Source organism: Aquarana catesbeiana, linkage group LG10 (assembly GCF_042186555.1).
Source record: "Aquarana catesbeiana isolate 2022-GZ linkage group LG10, ASM4218655v1, whole genome shotgun sequence".
Taxonomy (NCBI): domain Eukaryota; kingdom Metazoa; phylum Chordata; class Amphibia; order Anura; family Ranidae; genus Aquarana; species Aquarana catesbeiana.
Window position 1 is genome coordinate 80,496,858 of NC_133333.1, and position 19,798 is coordinate 80,516,655.

Below are 19,798 nucleotides of genomic sequence, written 5' to 3' on the forward strand. Positions count from 1 at the left end.
GGCTTAATCTCTACTTAGGAGACTACATCGTTGTTATTTTGCACTTGCTGCTCATGTTTTGATATTGTTCTTAACTAGTCACTTGCATTGTTTATATACATATTGACTTTTTATAATACTTAATAAATTATGTTACCATAGACTTGGTTTTTGTACCCATACTTAGTTGCCTTCAAAGTCCCAACCCTCTTTTGGGGGACCTCTCTTTACGCATTTATGTATGGGATGGTGGCAACGCCTTGGTCCACTTTTGGTGAAACCTCTTTCTGACTTATCCTGGCTAGCGGTCTCCTGAGTGGTGCCAGAAGCAAAAAAGAAAAGATCTTCAGGTCAGTGTGAAGCAATACACCGGGCAGAATAGTATAGGGCTGCTTGCACACTGATGTGCTGCAGTTTACCCACACTGCGGGTGCAGTGCAGTGTACCGCCGCTGCTGAATGCAACTAAGGGCTCATTTAAGTGCTGTTCCTCTGAAAAGCGATCTGAGTGTGTTTTGATAGGTGATGAGGGGGCAATATGTTCCCTTCTCACCACCTGATTTAAACCCATGATTGCAGTGCAATGCATGCACTTGCGACACAGTAGTACTGCAATTAGAGGTTTAAATCAACTGAGAGGAGGCGATGCTGTGACCAGGAATCTTTGACTTCTCGCGTGTTGTTCAGGTAGCTCTCCGTCTATAAGGTTGCCTACCCCTGCGTGTATAATCTATAAAAAGTAATTAAAGTCCCAAAAGAGACAATTAAAGTGATCTAAAAATCCAGCTACACTAGTGGCTGCCCCACAATGAGACTGAAATGATCTCTGTAATAGAAACTAAGATTAAGGCCTCATATGCACAGGGCATTTTTACACCCGCTTTTAGGAGCATCAGGCGTTTTCTTTTTTCTTTGCAGCTTAAAAATGCCTCTCCATGTTATTCTATATCCTCATGAACACACAGGCTTTTAGGAGCTGTATGTGGCATAGGCATTTTTAAGCTACAAAAAACCCTGGGCCAGCGTGTTCTGAAGACCGACGTTACAGCTGTAAAAACGCCAGATGCGCCTAAACGCGGCTTAACCATGTCAAGCGTTTTTAAGCTGTACATATGTGATTGGTCACTGTAATGTGGGGAAAACCAGGTAAATCCTGTCTGTTCATTACCCAAAAGTCAGCCATGTGGTTGTGTGAGAGAGGAAGAGGACAGGGAAGATGGCTGCTGAAGTCTCACAAGCAGAACTCTTATCTGCAGTGGAGGCCTGTCCAGAGCTGTGGGATTTGTGACTGGATAAGGAAGGCCAAAACATGGATGGATATCAGTTCTGCACTGACAGTGGGTTGGGATCGTGTGAGAAATGCAGCAAAAACAGAGAGAATTACGTTTATTTTTATTGAATGCATGATATGTTTGATGGGTATTGTTAATTAAGAATGCATATTAACCCTTCTTTTCCACTTTTCTTTAGGCAAATTTTTTAGGAAAAAATTTTCAGCAACGCTGGAAGTCACTCCGCGACCACGTGAGAGGGAATTTGTCTGAGGAGAAGGCTAAGTTTTTACGTTTTTACGTTTTTAGGCAGGGATATTGCTTATAGGGTTTGTAAACCCTTGTGTTTTTTCACCTTAATGCATCCTATGCATTAAGGCGAAAAAACACCTGGCAGTCACCGGCTCCCCAGCCCCCCCGTTTTGCTTACCCGAGCCCCGAATTTCCCTCGGTGGGGATGCGCTGTCCCTCTCTCCACGGGGTCCCGGTTCTTGATTGAATAGATTGATAGCAGTGCAGTCATTGTCTCCTGTTGCTGTCAATCAAATCCAATGACACAGGGGGCGGGGAGGAGTCATACATTCGGCAACTATGGACGAGGTAACCCCCCCCCCGAGAGAGAGCTTCTCCTAGGGGGTTATCTTATGCGGGGAGGAGCCGAGGGACCCCTGAAGACGGTGTTCGGGGCCACTCTGTGCAAAACAAACTGCACAGGGGAGATAAGTATGACATGTTTGTTATTTTTCTTTAAAAATAATCAAAGCTTTACAATCACTTTAACTATTTTTTTCATAGCTTAATCTTACATTTTATTCTCTTCAGGGCAACATCCAACATCGTGGATGAAAGGGTGCATTTGGAGGAGGCAGTGGAATAGCTGTTGGAAGATTTGCCCACCAGTTCCATGAACAGCACTGGCCTCGCAATCTCCCATCAAGCGAGTGTGGTCTGTCTGTCTGTCTGTCTGTCTATTTACATTTTTTTGGCAGGAATCCAGGGACCTGGATGAGGCTTCAAGCAGCCAAGGATGTGGTGAGGTGCCTGGCCGTGGCCGCAATCAGCATGGGGGGGGGGGGTTCAGTATTAAAACTGAGGACAGGGTGCTAGTGTTGCTGCAGGAAGTGCGGCAGGAGAGGCGCAATGTGAATGTCTTCTTGGATCCTGGAAACCCACGTGCCTGCTTCTGACACACCTTATATCATATCCTGGAGGAGATTGGGGGAGACTAGTAGAAGCATTGTATGGATCACATGCATGGTATTGCAATTCAATATCAACATGTTAAATTAAGTCGTGGGCCACCACCAAGTGATCCATACAATGTTTTTCCGTATCCCCCAATGGCCCCCGGGACCTCAGCAGCACTAGCACCCCCTCTCAATATCAGCCCCCTCCTCAACGCCAGCCCCCACCTACCTAGTCCCATACCTCTTTTTACCCCCCCCCCCACTCCTCCGTTGAATTTCCTTCTCCTTCTTAACATCCTGCTTAATTCCATTTCTACCCAGATCGTCTCTCATTTCCAGGACACCCGTACCACCATGATTTTGGGCATGAACGCCTGCCCCAAGTTACCCACTCACACCCTGAATCAACTTCCCCCAGTCCCCAATTCCCACGTGCAAGCCATTGTGAAAAATTATCCTCCACCTATCACTAGCTGTAATTCTTCCCATTCTGTTTTTTTTTCCATTTCTAAATAAAATGAATAAAATTATATTTTGTAGTTTTTTGTTTTTTATTTGGTATGATGCACAACAGCACTAGTGAAATATTAAAAAGTACATCTGCACATCAGTATGTGTAATGTGCATTATCTCACACAGAAGTAAGAGAGAAAAAAGAAACATTTTGCTCTGTCTGGGGCAAATGTATGCACAGCTCAATAAGGGGTAGTATACGCTTGCCTCACGCATACGAAAAGGACACTTTTTCCTCTGCCTGGGGCAAACGTATGCACAGCCCAATAAGGAGGAGCATATGCTTGCCTCACGCAGAGGGAAATAACACATTTTCCTTTGCCTGGGGCAAACGTATGCACAGTCCAATGAGTGGTAGCATACGATTGCCTCACGCAAAGGAAAAGGACACATGTTGTCCTTTTTTTGAGCTGCATAAAGATAGCAAAAATCTCAATTTTGCTGTGCTAACCCTAAGTCCCAACCTTAACCCCTAACCCTAAGTCCTAACCCTGAGCCCTAACCTATATATGTACACATTCCTTATAAAAAAAAGTCACTTACCTGAGTGTCACAAGCAGCCATTCCTCCGGTGACACACTGCTTTGCATCAAAGTGTCCATCCTTGCTAGCCTTGGCCTGAGCCTCTCCAGCAGGTGATCAAAGACCGGCACAGACATTCGCATGAAGTTATGGAATTTGGCCAGATGCATGCTAAGTTGGGCATACAAGTTGTTAAAGTACTCCAAAGAGAGATGCTGGGATACAATTGGATTCGTCCAGAACTGACGACAACTGCTGCTTCTCTCCTCCTCCAACTGTCTCCTTCTCTGCAGGACAATCAGCAGGATTGCCTTATCTATTTTCTGAATGACGGGATCCATAATCAAAAACTCCAAAAAACTCACAGCTACTCTCAAATGCTCTCTCCTCTCTCTCTCCAACCAAAATGGCACAGACACATGTGATTTTTAACATATTTTATTTGGCATTGTGGGAAATTTGGGAGTGGAAAATAGAAGAGAGGTGAGTTTTAAAAAAAAAAACACTGGAAGCGCTAACATGGCTAAATGCGCATTGGCATCAAAACTAGCTTTGCAGGTCTTTTTGTAAGACACCATGTGTGCATGAGGCCTATATAGTAAAAAATAAAAAAAATAGAGTGGTGATTAACTACCACCAAAAGAAAGGCCTCCCTGTCTATAACATGATTTAAATGTATCATGCTGGTCTTCAAGCGGTTAAGCAACCCCAATCACACAGTGGAGTTGTTGATTTAATAAAATCAAATAACCTATTAACTTTGCAGGTGAATTTTCCCTTAGTTTAGTGATTAAGGTGAAGCTCTGCTGGCTTCCATCATTCAATTATATACAAACAAAAATATGATGCTATATATATATATATATATAGCACTAACTCTCAGTGGAGCTGCTGGTTTAAAGCGGGCTGTTACCTTCACTCTTGACACCTCTGTTTTACCGGCACCGGGTCTAGGGTCCCGTTGAGTTTACCTCTGGACGATGTAGACACTAGCACTTGAGTAGATTTTCCAATGCTTAAATGAACAAATAATAAAGGAAGTAGCAGAAAAGAGGCAGAAGGAAAGTTGCAGGGAAGCCCAAATACCTTTCCTTAGTATTCTTTAGAACATTCTCTGGAATTGAACACTTGCGGTTGAATGGTTGAATGACCTCCCCCTTGTGGGACTCAATCTTTGCCCACCTGGATAGGCCTCTCCCACTTGCCTAGCAGCCAGTACGCAGCACGAACAAAAGTCTCTGCCACAGACTTGTTTGGAATAAAACCCGTACGATCCTCTGCCACAGGATGTATTGGTTTGCAATGAATGTCAGACACAGTACTTGCAAGAACATATTTGGGGGGCACACCATACAATGCATTTAAATTCAAGATGGTGCTGCTGTAAGACCTATAAACAGTACAAAATATTTTACAGCGCACACATACAAGAATGACATTTCCTGCAGGGCTAGTTAAAAACACCTGAACATATTCAAAAAATACGGGGGTTTGGTCACACTATATGGTCATATAGTGCTAAGCCCACTTACTGCGACAAAGTACCCCGAATTAGTGGGTCCTACACTAGTAATAGAATGGAAGATCCTCTGTCTCAACCATGGGAGCTGAACTCCTCTATGTGGGAGAACTGAAAGGGATACATCCTAATCACTGGTGGCCACTAAATAGGAGGTAATGAGGAGGGGGAGGGGTGCTCCAGCCCAAAAACCTGGTCAGGGCCTGTTACAACATACAAGAACATATTTGGGGGGCACACCATACAATGCATTTAAATTCAAGATGGTGCTGCTGTAAGACCTATAAACAGTACAAAATATTTTACAGCGCACACATACAAGAATGACATTTCCTGCAGGGCTAGTTAAAAACACCTGAACACCTGAACATATTCAAAAAATACGGGGGTTTGGTACTTGAACCTTTAAGCCAACCCGGCAGTACTATTCAGTAAGATTACTTCAGGATACGTCCTCCAACCGAGTCACCAGGCCCCTCTCCAGACCAGCACTCTGCATGATCCTTCCATGACGGGTCCTCCCCTGGGATCTTCTTGGTTGTCCAGCTTCTTCACTCAGGATAGACAGCTCAGGACCGTTCCTCTGCTGCTGTGGTAGGCCCCAGACAGGCTCCTGGGCCCACCCACACACCGCAGCGACGTGGGCTCCCGGGACTGAGGACCATGCGTTGGTACTCTTAACGCATACCTGTATACCTGCATACCAGGAGGGCCAGCAGGTGGCTGAAAAATGAACCCCTAAACATGGCATCTGTCCCATAAATACCCTCTCCCAGAATGTAACTCGGAGGACCACCTCCACCCAGTTGTCTCCGGGACAGAGGAGCACTCATACACTTCAACACATTGCTTTTCCAACACCAGCCGATGGTGACAACGACACCCACCGGCACAGTGTGGAACCACATGCAACTCAGCCAAGCTGGAACAGAGGCAAATCTAACTTTCTCTAACAAGTAACCCACAAGATTAAAAAATCTACCAGCGCTACATATATATAGATATATATACAGTATATAATTTATAGATATTTGACTTCTAATATACCTGTAAATGGGTTCCCAACTAGTGTTGGCACAATATTAGGTGTAGTAGATCGGTACACTTTGATTAAAAAGACAAGCAGCAACTCACTTGTAAAACATGAAGAATTGCTCATCTCATACTGTATGCTAATGTTGTTGATCAGCCTGATGGTGTATACTTGTAGAGTAAAATGCTTGTGCAGCCACCGACTAGGTCACAGAACTCTGAAGATCCAGACCCGCAAGTCCCACATCTACCTTGGAGCGCACTGAAAGCGTAGACCCTGAAGTGATGTCACCTGGCTAGCAGCAAAGGGGCATGGCTACACATTTTGGAGCATCTGGGCTCCTTTTTCAAGCCATGGGAATGTATAGGAGAGCTGTGATTTATAAAGAAAAAACATAGGCGGAATATAAGGCCAAACTAAATTAAATTGCTGTTGAAACATAATAAAACATTACATTATACTAACATAAAAACAATAAAAACCTATGTTCTTAGTTATGTGAACAATTGGGAAGAACCATACGGATGTATTTGAGCTTAATTACACTTCTACATGGCAGTCCATAGATGATTCAATTTTCTTGAAATCACTTGACTCCCCAGTCAACACAGTCAGTGTTGATCCACAGCGCTATTGTGTTCTGCTGGCGAGGGGGGGGAGCCTTCCCCAGCCTGCAGAACATAATGATTACTACTAGCGGCCATAACCTCCGGCAGTGATCGAAATGTAAAAAATCCGACAGGCTGGTTGTACCCAAGTAGGGTGCAAGGATCATAATTAATACATATATGAGACTAATTCTAAATACGGGAAAAGTTGTGTTTTTCAAAAAAATATATGTTTAAACAACCCAGAAGGAAGATGTGTACAAAAGAAGGAGGTGTGTACAAAAAAGCATACACACATATATTTTATACCTGAAGTGTTGATATACAGGCAGGTATATACACATTGTAGAGGGTCAACCTTGGGCAGGGTTAAGAAGGGGTTAATTGAAGAGGGCAGGTACTTCCCCTTCAGACCTGCTTATTGCCAGCTGAACTGAAAATGTCAAAGAGGAGCAGTGTGTTTGGAGAGAGAGACACAGTAGCATGCTGTGTGAGAGGATCCCTTGCTAGATGGTGCACCTGTGGGGGTGAGCAAAACTGTATCAGAGACTGTAGCTCTGGTTAGGGCCTTGTATATTGTCTATATATCAGCCTATTGGCTAGAGAAAGACTGAACTTTCTCTTTATCTGCACCTGTGTTACAAGACAAGCTTGTCGTTTCTTATGTTTGTTTTGCTGAATAAAGCCATTTTTATCTTACTGAACTGTCTGAGCCGGTGTTCTGCCGAGAAAGTTCCGCTCGGCGGATAAGGACCCCCCTGCGCAGTAGGATCCGGCGGAAATAGCCGAAGGTGAATAGCTGAAAATCAGCTGTACACGGTGCCTGTAAGAGGGCCCCTCACGGGCTCGCTTCGCTCGCCACGCTTCGGGCACGGCCTCGCTTCGCTCGGCTCTTTTTGATTCCCCCTCTAGGTCCACTTGGATGGTGGGGAAGGAACCTGGACCTAGGGCGCAGGCGCCGTGTACAGCTGATCAGTGGCGTAACTAGAACCTTCAGGGCCCCGGTGCAAGAAACCATGAAGGGCCCCCTGAACCCCAGCCGGGGCCCTTCCCTCTGAGTCCGGTGGTGGAACTCCAGGGCCCAGTCACAGGTACGACCTTTGTGAGCCCTGTAGTTCTGCCACTGGTATCAGTAGGTTTTTTTTTTAACATTTTTTTAGGAGCCCCATTGGGGGGCTTTGGTGAGATATCAGAGGTCTAAACAGACCTCTGATGTTCCACCTTTGAGACAAAGAGGAAGACTGAGGACAAAGCCCCTAATCTCCTTCTCTGCAGCCTCAGCTACATAGAATGAATGGATAGGAATAGCTCTGTACAGAGCTTCCTGTCCATTCATAAACTGAAGCATAGTAACACAGTTTACTATGTCACAGTTATGAATGGACAGTCAGTGATCAGTACAGATCACTGACTCTCAATTTAGAAAAAGAAGGGGCGGTAAATTATACATTTACCGGCCCATTTCCCACTGTCTGTCCTGACAAACTCCCAGCAGCAACCAGCAGGAGAGGGGATGGGTGAACCTGGCAGAGCCCACGAGGGGGTTCGGGAAAGAACACACAGGGGCTGGAGCACACACCTTGCTGGTGCTGTACCTGCCCCCATCTCCAGTGACCGCATGCTGGTACCCCCCATCCTCCAGCCAGGGGAGATGGGGTTCCTGTCCCTAGGCAGGATGGGGTCCCTGTCCCAAGGTGAGATAGGGTTCTTTTTCCCAGGGCAGATGGTGTTCCTGCCCCCAGGTGAGATGGGGTCCCTGTCCCTAGGTGAGAAGGGGTCCCTGTCCCCATGGGAGATGGGTTCCTTGTCCTTAGGGGAGATGGGATCCCTGTCCCCAGGGGATATGGCATCCCTATCCCCAGGTGACAAGAGGGCCCTGTACCTGGGTGACAAGAGGGCCCTGTCCCCATGGGAGATGGGGTCCCTGTCCCCAGGAGAGAAGGGGTCCCTGTCCCCATGGGAGATGGGGTCCCTGTCCTCAGAGGTGATGGGATCCCTGTCTCCAGAGGAGATAGGGTCCCTGTCCCCAGGTGAGAAGGGTTCCCTGTCTCCATGGGAAATGGGGTCCCTGTACCCAGGTGACAAGAGGGCCCTGTCCCCATGGGAGATGGGGTCCCTGTCCCCATGGGAGGTGGGGTCCCTGTCCCCAGGAGAGAGGGGGTCCCTGTGCCCAGGAGAGAGGGGGTCCCTGTGCCCAGGAGAGAGGGGGTCCTTGTCCTTAGGGGTGATGGGGTCCCTGTCCTCAGAGGTGATGGAATCCCTGTCTCCAGGGGAGATAGGGTCCCTGTCCCCAGGTGAGAAGGGTTCCCTGTCTCCATGGGAAATGGGGTCCCTGTCCCCAGGTGAGAAGGGGTCCTTGTCCCCTTGGGAGATGGGGTCCCTGTCCCCAGGTGAGAAGAGGGCCCTGACCCCATGAGAGATGGGGTCCCTGTCTCCATGGGAAATGGGGTCCCTGTCCCCATGGGTAATGGGGTCCCTGTGCCCATGGGTAATGGGGTCCCTGTCTCAGGAGTGATGGAGTCCCTGTCCCCGGGAGTGATGGGGTCCCTGTCTCAGGAGTGATGGAGTCCCTGTCCCCAGGGATAATGGGGTCCCTGTCCTCAGGGATGATGGGTCCCTGTCCCCAGGGGTGATGGGGTCCCTGTCTCAGGAGTGATGGAGTCCCTATCCCCAGGGGTGATGGGGTCCATGTCCCCAGGGATGATGGGTCCCTGTCCCAAGGGGTGATGGGGTCCCTGTCCCATGGGGTGATGGGGTCCCTGTCCCCGGTGGTGATGGGGTCCCTATCTCAGGATTGATGGAGTCCCTATCCCCAGGGGTGATGGGGTCCCTGTCCCCAGGGATAATGGGTCCCTGTCCCCAGGGGTGATGGGGTCCCTGACTCAGGGGTGATGGGGTCCCTGTCTCAGGGGTGATGGAGTCCCTGTTCAGAGGGATAATGGGGTCCCTGTCGCCAGGGATGATGGGTCTCTGTCCCCAGGGGTGATGGGGTCCCTGTCCCCAGGGGTGATGGGGTCCCTGTCTCAGGAGTGATGGGGTCCCTGTCTCAGGATTGATGGAGTCCCTGTCCCCAGGGGTAATGGGATCCCTGTCCCCAGGGATGATGGGTCTCTGTCCCCAGGGGTGATGGGGTCCCTATCAGGATTGATGGAGTCCCTATCCCCAGGGGTGATGGGGTCCCTGTCTCCAGAGGAGATGGGGTCCCTGTCCCCGGGGGTGATGGGGTCCCTGTCCATAGGGGAGATGGAGGGGGTATGTGAAGGATGGGGTCATCTCACTCACCATGACCAAGCTGCAGGCCGGGCACTCATCCGTGGTGGCCTGGGCTCCCTCCAGCACGCTGGACGGGCGATCAGTGTATCTCCCATAAAGACTTGTCTGTCATCATCTGTGTATGACGGGGGAGAAGGGGAGCTGGCAGACAAGCCTGCGGTGTCCTCCTGGGAGCGGGTGTAGCATCGATGAGGCTGCACTGCATCTCTGTGCTTAAAGTTTGTTTGCCCAGGAGAAGCATGCAATGCAGTGTGAGCCAGAATCAGGGGGCGGGACAGACACCGGACTGAGCAGCGCTGGATGGAGCAGGAGAGGGGGGCCCAGAGGAGCCAGCTGAGGACACAGCAGGTCATGAGGGGAATGCACAGCTAAAGAGCAGCCTGTGCGGTACTCGAGCATGGAGCTCTGATAGTCACCCCCCACCTCCAGCCACCCGTGCGCACGGTGCACTGGTACTCCTAGCCGCCTATGCTGTCGCCGGCCATATGTAAAGGGGGGCCGCGCAGGCCCCCTGCAGCACAGGGCCCGATCGCAGTCGCGACTCTTGCGCCCCCTATAGTTATGCCCCTGCAGCTGATTAAAGATTTTGAGCTTCGGCTATCTCCGACGGTTGACAGTAGTTTGTACTGCGCAGGCGCTGTGCCTGCGCAGTACAGGGGGGGTCCTTATCCGCCGAGGGAACTTTCTCGGCAAGACACCGGCTTTTCACTCCTACAAATTGGCAGTTTGAGCAGTCCAGTCCAATCCCATGTCTTGGGTTAAAGCTGCACAGACAATGAAGTCTTCTGAATAAGCCATGGAGGACGTGATTAAGCAACTGGTACTGGCGAATACAAAAGTGTAGCCCCCCCCGTCAGGAGCAGGCCCTGCTGCAAGTGCAGGCCCGCTATGAGGAGGCCCAGGCCTGGCAGGAGCAGATCCTGGTGCAGACATTTGCTGTACAACAGGAAACAAACCGCTTATTGAGCAAACAGATAGTGAGATTACAAAATGTGGTTACCCTGCAGGCTGAAATAAAAGGTGACCCCTGCTATAAAGAGTGACCCCCCGGAAGGCAGTGCAGTGGACCCTGCAAAAGATGACAGCCTCAGACAATGTGGAAGCATACCTGGCAATGTTTGAGCGGGTTGCAGCAAGGGAAGGTCTCCCGGATAAAGACTGGGCAGATGTACTTGCTCCAACCAAGTGTACTGTGACTTGGCCCCTGGATCCGCATGAGACTATAAATGCCTGAAAGCAGAAATCCTGCCAGGCTGGAAGTGACTGATGCTTTAAAGGCGAACCGAGTCCATGGCTGGCACTTTGACAAAGCTAAGCCTGCCCGTGTGCAGCTGTACCACCTGATGCACTTGTTTCAGGACTGGCTGAAACCTGAGGAAAAGACACCCACTCAGATTGTGGAAAGAGTCGCACTGGATCGTTTCCTGCAGGGGTTGCCAAGGGAGCTCCACCAATGGGTGGCTCAGTCCGAGTCTCAGTCCCTGGATGAGATGGCTGCTGTGGTGGAGTAATATGGCTGTGTGGAAAGTTTCCAGGGGAGTCCCTCTGTCCCCAGAGAGCTGGTCTGTTTCAAAGAAGTGTGTTCCAACACCAGGATGATACCCGTTGATCGCATTGTGTCTGCTCAGGGGCATAGAACAACTGCCAGGAGCACCCCAGGACCAAAGTTTCCGGAGAATCGACAGGGGGAACCCCGTGAGGTTTGCTGTTGGTCCTGCCATCAACTGGGTCATCTGGCGGCCCAGTGCCCAAGATGGGAAGAACTAATGGAGTGCGACATGGGTCGCCGTCGCTCCATGTATGCCCATGTTTTATGTGCTACAACCAGCCTAAATCCACATGAGTGTGTGAGCCTGGTCCCCTGGAGGTGTTTGCGGGATTGGAAGCGGAAAGTACCTCCTCTGAGCCAGATATGTTAGATCTCAGGGGCTGTCGGGAAGATTTCCTTAGTGTTCAGATGAGGGTGATCCCTGCTAGGGAATAGGCCAAAGTCTTAAACAGGGAACCACAGCACCCCGGGGTGGGTATGCTGTGAATCACGACTTGTACCGAGTAACTAAAGTCAATGATGAAGTGTTAGAGCAACCGGTGGTACCCAAACCTTTTAGGTCTAAGTGTAAGTCAAAAAAAGTCGCGCTGAAAACTAAAGTGACGAAAGGCAAATGCCTGAAAAATAATGTGAATGTGGAGATTGAATGTGGGTCGTTGAGTGGAAGTGTCAAACACTATGAAAGAAATTAAAAATGCTATTAAGTGAATAAAATATAAATGAGAATAATTGTGTATATGACAAAAAACAAATATTGCACATCACAATCAATAAACAATATGTGCCTCCAGTGTCAATATATACATTAATACAGCTTAACTGTAACCGCAGAGCCAAACCATAGTAGTGTAACAACATAAGAAACTAAAAAACTAAAGAAAGTCCGTGATTCAAAAGAGCAGTATTAAATAAAGTCCATCCATATTACATTGACATGCATAGATTAAAACTGATCTCCAGGTGCTCTGTGAGGTAATGTAACAGGATCTCGCTGTGATAGGATATAAGGACCTGCCTCCTGGGTCTCCTGTAATTTAGAGACCATTTCCATCTGGTAAGAGGCAGTAATTTTTCTTGGAGGTGGAGGTTTATCTACGCACCTTATATCCTATCACAGCGAGATCCTGTTACATTACCTCACAGAGCACCTGGAGATCAGTTTTAATCTATGCATGTCAATGTAATATGGATGGACTTTATTTAATACTGCTCTTTTGAATCACGGACTTTCTTTAGTTTTTTAGTTTCTTATGTTGTTACACTATTATGGTTTGGCTCTGCGGTTACAGTTAAGCTGTATTAATGTATATATTGACACTGGAGGCACATATTGTTTATTGATTGTGATGTGCAATATTTGTTTTTTGTCATATACACAATTATTCTCATTTATATTTTATTCACTTAATAGCATTTTTAATTTCTTTCATAGTGTTTGACACTTCCACTCAACGACCCACATTCAATCTCCACATTCACATTATTTTTCAGGCATTTGCCTTTCGTCACTTTAGTTTTCAGCGCGACTTTTTTTGACTTACACTATTTTCAGCTTACTACTTTCTAGTCGCAGCTTTTCTTTAATCAGTGTAAGCGCAGTATTTATTTTTTACCTTTTAGGTCTAAGGTCTTACATTTGGCTCATAGTCATGTACGTGGGGGTCACCTTGGAGCGGTTAAAACTCAGGAACGGGTTTCACAGCATTTTTTTTTTTTTTGGGCCCTTTGTATATCGGGAAATTAAGGACTATTGTAAGTCCTGCCCCACCTGTCAAAGAACCGCTCCAACACCCCATTTTCGCAGTTCGCTTGTACCACTTCCAATTATAGTGATACCCTTTGATCGCATAGCCATGGACTTGGTAGGCCCCTTACTCAAGTCAGCTAGGGGACACCATATATAATACAGTTTAGTAGTCCTTGACTATGCCACCAGGTATCCGGAAGCGGTCCCCTTTAAGAAATTGATCCTTCAAGATCATCGCACAGGAGTTGTTTCAGATGTTCATGAGAACAGGGCTCCCATCCGAGATCTTGACAGACCAAGGTACCCCATTCGTGTCAAAAGTGATGAAGGAACTCTGTAAACTGTTTAAGGTTAAACACTTGCGGACTTCATGTATCACCCACAAACTGACGGCTTAGTGGAGCGGTTCAACAAAACCTTAAAGAGATGCTAAAAAAAGCAGTGGAGGAGGATAGTTGGGATTGGGATTGCTTGTTGCCTCCCTTGTTGTTTGCCATAAGAGAGGTACCCCAGGCCTCCACAGGGTTCTCCCCTTTGAGTTGGTTTATGGGACACACCCCCATGGACTACTGGACATAATGAAAGAGACGTGGGAGCAGGAAGCTTCCCCGTATCGGAATGTGGTAGAACACATCTCTCAAATGCAGGACCGAATAATAAAAGTTATGCCCATAGTACGGGAACATTGCAGGCTGTGCAAAATGCCTAGAGTCGTATATACAACCGATCTGCCAAGGTTAGAAAGTTTAAACCTGGGGATCGGGTGCTGGTGTTAGTGCCTACTGTGGAGAGTAAGTTTCTTGCCAAGTGGCAAGGACCCTTTGAGATAGTTGACAGGGTTGGGAAGGTCAACTATAAATTCCATCAGCTCACCAAATGTAAACCCCATCAGATTTACCATATCAACTTGATCAAACCATGGAAAGATAGACAGGTTTTGACAGTCAGTCAGTCTGAAGGTCCCGGAAGATCCTGACGCTCAGATTAAGAAGGTACGGATTGCAGAGGCTCTCTCCCCTCCTCAAAAACGGGAGACCTGGGAGTTTTTGCAGATGAATGGAGAAATCTTTTCAAACCTGCCAGGCCTAACCTCAGTAATTAAACATAATGTCATCACAGACCCTGGCGTTCGGGTAAATCTCAAACACTACCGCATACCTGAAGCTCTCCTGTTCAGGTAAACCTCAAACACTACCGCATATCCGAAGCTAGTCAGAATATTGTCTTGGCCAAGCTTAAGAGTATGTTGGACCTTGGCATCATTGGGGAGTCTTCAAGTAGCTGGTCCAGCCATATAGTCCTTGTACACAAGGGAACCTGGTGGTTCTGGAATGACTTTCGCAAGTTAAATGAAGTCTCCAAGCCAGATGCGTATCCCATGCCCCGGGTGGATGAGTTAATCGAGAGATTAGGACTGGCCCGGTACATCACCACTCTTGACTTGACCAAGGGATACTGGCAGATACCACTTTCCTTAGAAACTAAAGAAAAAAACGCATTTGCCAAACCAGAGGGGCTATGGCAATATGCCCGAATGCAGTTTGGGTTACATGGGGCTCCAGCCACTATCCAGAGGGCCATGGACTTTGTCCTAAGACCTCATAAGTAATTCACAGGAGCCTACCTTGATGACATTGTCATTTTTAGTCAGGACTGGGAAAGTCACTCACCGAAGGTCCAGTTGGTCTTGGATGCACTCCGAAGGGCAGGGGTTTACAGTGAACTCAGAAAAAAGCAAGGTTGGGTTAGAGGAGGCCCACTTCCTTGCTCTACAGAACTTCAATTTTGTAGTGGTACATAGACCAGGAAAGCTACCTCAGAATGCGGATGCCCTTTCCTGGGTCTATTGCCACTTTGTGGTGTCCAGACCCCTGGCCTGGAATGGGGGGGGGATATGTAGGGTCAGCCTGGGGCAGGGTTAAGAAGGTGTTAATTGAAGAGGGCAGGGCGTGATGCGGACGTGACTCGCACGCTCTAGGGGAGGGGCCTGACGGCGGCACCTGTGAGGGTGCATGGAGAGGGCTCTGCTGAACCAGCGGGAGCCCAGCGGGGTGAGCGACCGCAAGGCCCTGTGGATGACAGCCGCCGTAACCCACAGACTCTGAGCGGTGGATCGGAGCAGTCGGGAATGGGGATTGGAGCATGTGAGGTGAGCGGAGGATTATGCAGGGATTCCGCTTCTGGATCGGTGGGAGCCCAAAGCACCCCCCTTTTTCTTCCACACAACTGGATGGCCCTTGGCAAGCCATAGGATCTGCTGGAGATGGAAGGACAGAGGTATGACAAGGAGGAACGGGGGGACAGCATAATGAGCAGATAAGGACGCCCTGGGAGTAATATACGGCATCCAGAAGCACCCGGAGGAGAGGTGAGAGCCCCCCCCCCGGAGGATTAAAGGCAGCTCCTGGAAGGTGAATGGGTGAATCAACTGTCCAGAGGTAAAACCGATTTTGAACTGTCTAATAGTGTGTGTCTGAATGATGCCCAGAGATTCTGGACTTCCTATTGTATACCATTAGCCTTGCAGCCAGGTGATTTGCTGTCTGCTGTCCTAAACCACCGCCATATGCTTGCTGCCCCTCCCTTGATTGTCCCAGATTGATACCTGAGACTCTGGATCTAATATATGCTGTACCATATTGCGGCCAGGTCACTATTCAGATTGGAAGATTGACTGATGTATCTGGATTTATTCTCTGCTCTGTTATAGTGCGGGTCCTATGCACTTGCCTCCTGACGTTATATGGTCTTGGCATTGTAGTCTAATGGACTTACTCTTTTTGGAAACCCTCTACTGAACTACATTTATAAAGTACTCCCCCTTTAACAGGCCGTTAAGTCACATTAACGGGTTAAAATATAGGGGACTGCATGACCAATGTGAATTCCCTTATGGGATAGAGGGGAGGAGGGGGAACAAGGACTGTGTTTGAGATTATCCTCCCTAATTAAGAGCTGGGTAAAAGTTGCATACTCCCGGGTGGGGACGGGGTAAAGTCAAATATTCCCTGATATGTCCACTTGAGAGGAGATTAATTTTGGGGAGAAAGAAAGCAATAAAAGTGAATATGAGAAGTCGGAATCAGAGAGTGACGGAACCCAAGACCCCTAAGGAGAGCTTAAACTCAAGCACAATTCCTAAGTATTTAACAACAAAGGAGTTGAACCCCAAAAGTCCAGGATTGGAAAAAAAACAGCTAGGGGCAAAAGAGAAAAAGAAAGAGGTGGCAAAACAAAAGGGGTATAAATATGTGGCGCTAGTCTAAATTAGCCGCTCATCATATCTCACCAAAGAAATCTCAATGTTTCCTTAATGCACAACAAATAATGATATCTTCTCCCATTAGGGGGCAGCTAAAACAGCCAAAATATTAAATACTAATGAACAAAACATAATCCTCACATTAAATCATCCTATAAATAATGAGTTCCTCAATCAGACTAAGTAAAGAAATGTGGCCAAAAATATTAAGTGGTACTAATGGGAATTCAACAATGGTTCCTCAAGCTGTGTCATGAATTGTGCTAAATTTTCCTCACCATGATGCGTAAGAATAAAATTACAAAATAAATAAATATAATGCTGATGAATAAATACCATGCAATAATAAATAACAAAATGTGCAAATCAATATCACATAAGTGCACAGAAAGTGATCAAGTGCATAAAAGTGACAGTAGTGCAGAGCTGTGCATATATAAAATCAGATTCCGAACTGCACTCCAACAATATATATATAACACCTCTTCCACATGAAAAAGATCCTTGAAATCTGAAAAAAATGTGACATAAACTGTGATCAAGTCCAAAAATAGAAATGCTTCATGCAGTGTATTTTGAAATGTCCAGCCAGATGGTTAATAATCACATGCCAATAACGTGACTTGGTGCTGGATTCATTCACTTGACAAAACTGGTGCAGCACACAGGTGTTTCCCCCAGCCTCTCACCTTAAGCAGCGGCCCCCACTGGGCCAAGTCAGGCAGATAATTAATGTTTAGCTGTGAGGGATGATGATCCAGCAGCTGTCCCCTTCCTCCAAAGGATGTGCGTGGGTCAGATTCTCACTAACTAATCACCAGCGCTCTCACCGACCCCAAAATGATAATGAAGAAGGAGATGCTTCCATAGTGAAGTAATTTCAAAGCAAGTTTATTGTAAAAACATAGTAACTTACATGTATAAACGAAACTGTCAGCAGAAGTGAACAGCAGAGACAATACAAGCTTCCGGGTACGGCCGTCCCCTGGAAGCGTCGGCACCTGGCTCCTCCTACCCTGACGCGTTGCGTCACACCACGTGACTTTATCAACGCGTCAGGGTAGGAGGAGCCAGGTGCCGACGCTTCCAGGGGACGGCCGTACCCGGAAGCTTGTATTGTCTCTGCTGTTCACTTCTGCTGACAGTTTCGTTTATACATGTAAGTTACTATGTTTTTACAATAAACTTGCTTTGAAATTACTTCACTATGGAAGCATCTCCTTCTTCATTATCATTTTGGGGTCGGTGAGAGCGCTGGTGATTAGTTAGTGAGAATCTGACCCACGCACATCCTTTGGAGGAAGGGGACAGCTGCTGGATCATCATCCCTCACAGCTAAACATTAATTATCTGCCTGACTTGGCCCAGTGGGGGCCGCTGCTTAAGGTGAGAGGCTGGGGGAAACACCTGTGTGCTGCACCAGTTTTGTCAAGTGAATGAATCCAGCACCAAGTCACGTTATTGGCATGTGATTATTAACCATCTGGCTGGACATTTCAAAATACACTGCATGAAGCATTTCTATTTTTGGACTTGATCACAGTTTATGTCACATTTTTTTCAGATTTCAAGGATCTTTTTCATGTGGAAGAGGTGTTATATATATATTGTTGGAGTGCAGTTCGGAATCTGATTTTATATATGCACAGCTCTGCACTACTGTCACTTTTATGCACTTGATCACTTTCTGTGCACTTATGTGATATTGATTTGCACATTTTGTTATTTATTATTGCATGGTATTTATTCATCAGCATTATATTTATTTATTTTGTAATTTTATTCTTACGCATCATGGTGAGGAAAATTTAGCACAATTCATGACACAGCTTGAGGAACCATTGTTGAATTCCCATTAGTACCACTTAATATTTTTGGCCACATTTCTTTACTTAGTCTGATTGAGGAACTCATTATTTATAGGATGATTTAATGTGAGGATTATGTTTTGTTCATTAGTATTTAATATTTTGGCTGTTTTAGCTGCCCCCTAATGGGAGAAGATATCATTATTTGTTGTGCATTAAGGAAACATTGAGATTTCTTTGGTGAGATATGATGAGCGGCTAATTTAGACTAGCGCCACATATTTATATTTTTTATTACGTTACTCCTTAGGGTGGGTGAGACCACCTCTTATGTTGGCAGCTTCTCTAATTTTTGTACCCTTGATCTGTTGAGAACGTGGTTGTGCGCAGTAGTTTTCTATTAAAACAAAAGGGGGACCAAGGAGATAAAACCAGAGAAGATATTGGAATGGAAAAGGAATTTGACTCCAGTAGTATGGACAAATAAAGGAATATATCTCAAATGCCAACTAAAATGGAAATGAAGGAAATGTTTGCTAAACTGGAAAATTCTATTAAAAGTGAGATTTCTAATATAAGAGCAGATATGGGTCATCTGTTGAGAAGAGTAGAAGAAGCAGAGGGAAAAACAGAAAAACAAACCCAAGAAATTTTGGAATTAAAAACTCAAGTAAGGAAACTGCAAACTGACCATAGGGATATCTTATATAAGACCAAGAAAATCAAAATAGATGTCAAAACTTAAGGATCAGAGCACTACCAGAACAGAATGGAGAAGACTTAAAGAAAAAAATGAAAAAAATATTTAACCCAGTTCTAGGTAGAGGAGAAGGAGATGATTTAAAAATTGCTCGAGTGCACAGAGTGAGAAAACCCCTGGGTCTGAAAGAGGATGTGCCCCGAGATGTAATCATAAAATTCCATCAGTATGAGGATAAAGCTAGAATATGGAGTAAACTCAGAGGAAGGCCTCCATTACAATATGAGAGAAGTGATCTCCAAGTGTTCATAGATTTGTCAGCAGGAACTTTGGCTCGAAGACGGCAACTAAAGCCCCTACTAGAACAGTTGAGAGAGTCTAATATTAAATATAGTTGGGGGTTCCCGGCATCACTAATTGTCCAGAAGGAAGGAAGAACAGTGAGATTAAAGTTCATGGAAGAATTGCGGGACTTCTGTAAAAAATTAGATCTCCCAGTTCCAAACAGCATGAGAGGACAAGAAAGGGGAACAACGACGAGGGAGGAGGGACTGTGGCAGAGATCGTAAAAGACCCTTCGGACATAAATTTAAGGATAAAAGGAGGAACTGGGGGGGACTTGGGGGGTGGGAGGGAGAGGGTTTCATAAGGAAAAACAAAGTTTTGATGAAGTGGGGGGGCTTGAGGTTCAGGGGGTCCTTTTTGTGCGCCCGCTCTGGTCTCTCCTTTCCCCCCGGCGGGATCGGGGGGGGCTCAGACACGGGAGGCTGCGGTCGGAGTCTCATCCTAGGAGGTAGAGCGCAGTATGGGATCCGAGGGGGTCTGCGA

General features: G+C 46.8%; 1 pseudogene; it reads right to left on the reverse strand.

Annotated features, from left to right (window-relative positions):
• Nucleotides 1–206: 206 nt before the first annotated feature.
• Nucleotides 207–9,879, reverse strand: LOC141109848 (uncharacterized; annotated as a pseudogene).
• Nucleotides 9,880–19,798: the final 9,919 nt, after the last annotated feature.